We start from the raw sequence: 2,802 nt of genomic DNA on the forward strand, positions 1-2,802 counted from the left end.
AAGCAGCATGAATCAGTAAGAAAAGCAAATAAAATATTGCTAACTCTTCATATAATGTTTTATAATCTCCTTTATAAAATGGTATCTATTGGGATGGAGAGATGGCTCAGTGGCTAAGAGCACTGACTGCTCTTCTAGAGGTCCTGAGTTCAACTCCCAGTATCCACATGGTGGCTCACAATCATCTGTAATGGATCTGATGCCCTCTTCTGGTGTGTCTAAAGACAGTATAGTGTATTCATATACATAAAATAAATAAATCTTTATTTTAAAAGGCAGCTGTCAGAGACTGAGAACAAGCCTTAATTGGTAAACTGCTCTTGTGCAAACATTGAAGAACGACAATCCCCAGCATTTATGTAAAAATTCAAGTGTGGCAGTGTATAGCTGTAACCCTAATGCCAGGTGGGAGGAGAGCAGGAAGATTTCCTGGAGCTTTCTGGTTAATCTGTGTGTCCCTCACTCAGCTCAAGACAGCTTCAAAAGTAAGTTGGCAGTGGTGATGCACTCCTTAAATCCCTGCACGTGGGAAGCAGACAGGCCGGAGTTGGAGTCTGAGGCCAGCCTGCTCTGCATAGCAAGTTCCAGACATCACGAGCCACCATCATCTTAATAGTGGAACAAGATAGAGGAAGAGGATGCCCAATGTTGATGTTACTCATCACACATGCACACATGGATACACGGACACACATTCATTGTACACTTACCAATGTTAAAAGGCTCATTTGTTTAATAACCGTAAAGTGCAGTACCTTTGCTCATCTGGAATAGAAGTAGCTTCGTTACAGTCACGACTATTTCCAAAGCCTAATCAACTTGATCTTTTTGCTCAGTATATTCATGGATATTGGTTGAAATTTTTTCCTACTTTTTGGTATTGTATATACATTAGCTAGAAATTATTTTGACATTTCATTTGGGATGAAATATTTTAATGTGTTCAGAATATCCCATTCGCAGACAGACTGTTGTGCACATAAGAGGAAAGAGCCAAGTACCTTAAGTCAGTTCTGTGTTGTTTTTGGTTTTTTTTTCAGGGATGCTAAACCAAACATTTAAATGTTTTAAATGTAAAGGACTTCTAGATTTGGTAATTGAATGGCTCACACTCCCTCCAATCCTAAACTCTATTACACTGCATGATTGTTGAAAGACACTGGGGAGCCAGGGAGCAGGCTGAGAACTCTGCCTATATGGCTTTCCCTGTTGAGACACTCCCAGACCTCAGATCAACCAGGCTGGTGTCCTACTGGCTTGGGACGGTTAGTGGATGGAAGTGTGGGCTTCCAAGGGAGCCGGACACTGAAGAAGGAGCCCTTAGAAATGAAGATGCTCTGGTCCTCTGATCTCTGTCCTGTCCTCAGCTTGCTCCTTATTCTGTGTATGTGTAGAAAGATCCATGGATCTAAGTGAAAAGCCAGGCCACGGGCCTAAAGAAACAGACATTGCTCTTTATTGTGAGAGAAGCGAGCTGGAATTCTGACAAGTTAGGAGGGCGTGATAAATATGCATGCTTGCCTTCAGAAACACAGAACAGTCCTGTACTAGTAAAGGCCAAGCTTGGAACTAAATTACGGAAAAGTGTTTCATATAATGTGAAGCTGAGCTTCCCTTGGATGGAGGTGATAAGCAAGTAGTTTAATGTCTACTAGAACAAAGTTTAAGATGGTTCAGAAAATGATGGCAAAATTAGAATGCTAGCAACAATGGCCGTAGAACAGGGTATGTGTTCTGGCTTTATGATTAGAAAGGAAGAAAGCTGGGTAACATGTTAGCACAGTCTGGACTTTGACACTTCAGAACTTCATGGATGGAAACAAGGTGTTTTTATGAATGCATAGAATGACTACTGTCCTCCAAGAACAAAAAGAAAAATACAGGTTGACCAAAGCTCAGAGGAAGAAAAATTGTCTAACCTCAGGAGGAAGACTAAAGGAAAAAAAAATCATAATTGTAATGTCATGGGGCAAGATCAAGTCCTTTTAAAAATATCCACACTTCATTGGACAGAAAAAGACTGTGTGTACATGCATGCGTGTGCACTCATGCACACACACGTGTACATGTGCCAGTGCCTGTTTGGAGGTGAGAGGACAGCATTTAGAAGCAGGTTGTGGGGATTGAACTCAGATTGTTAGGTTGGGCAGTAAACACTTTTCCCTGGTGACCCATCTCAACAGCTCAAATATCAAACAGTTTTAAGAAGCACGTAAGTAATGGGGGTGGGGTCGGAGAAAGATCAAGGGGAAAGGAAGAGGAGATGGAAGTGACAGCCAAAATGTCCTCAAATTTAATAAACATCAATACATTGATCCAGTATACTCGGTGAACTACAAGCAAAATCAGTAGAAAATCCATACCTGTCGGTTAAAACTGTAAAAGTCAAGGTTAGTTGGCAAGCAGACAAGAGTGCTCCTAGGACCAGAGCTTCCCAAATGTGACGTGAAACTATATTCCATTTTGTTTGTTCCTCAACTTGGCAAACCTGCATGGAGTTTAACCTCGACACAATGATAACTCCTCACCAGTATGAAGAGAGATGATCAGTGTTGAAATCTACTGAAATCCCAGGATTAAAATAGATATTAGAAAGGCATATACATTTGATGTTTATTTAGTAGTTGAGCTCTTTATTTTGCTATCTTGAAGTTTGGTCTTAATTTGCTTTTGATTTTGCAGTGCTGGGGTGAAGGATGTTTGATCACACAGCCTTGGCCTAATATGTACTAGGCAAGTATTTTACCACTGTTCCACACTAGGCATGTGTAAATGTGTCCAAATAATGACAGTGAAATGCCT

Source organism: Micromys minutus (assembly GCF_963924665.1).
Source record: "Micromys minutus genome assembly, chromosome: 4".
NCBI classification, from domain to species: domain Eukaryota; kingdom Metazoa; phylum Chordata; class Mammalia; order Rodentia; family Muridae; genus Micromys; species Micromys minutus.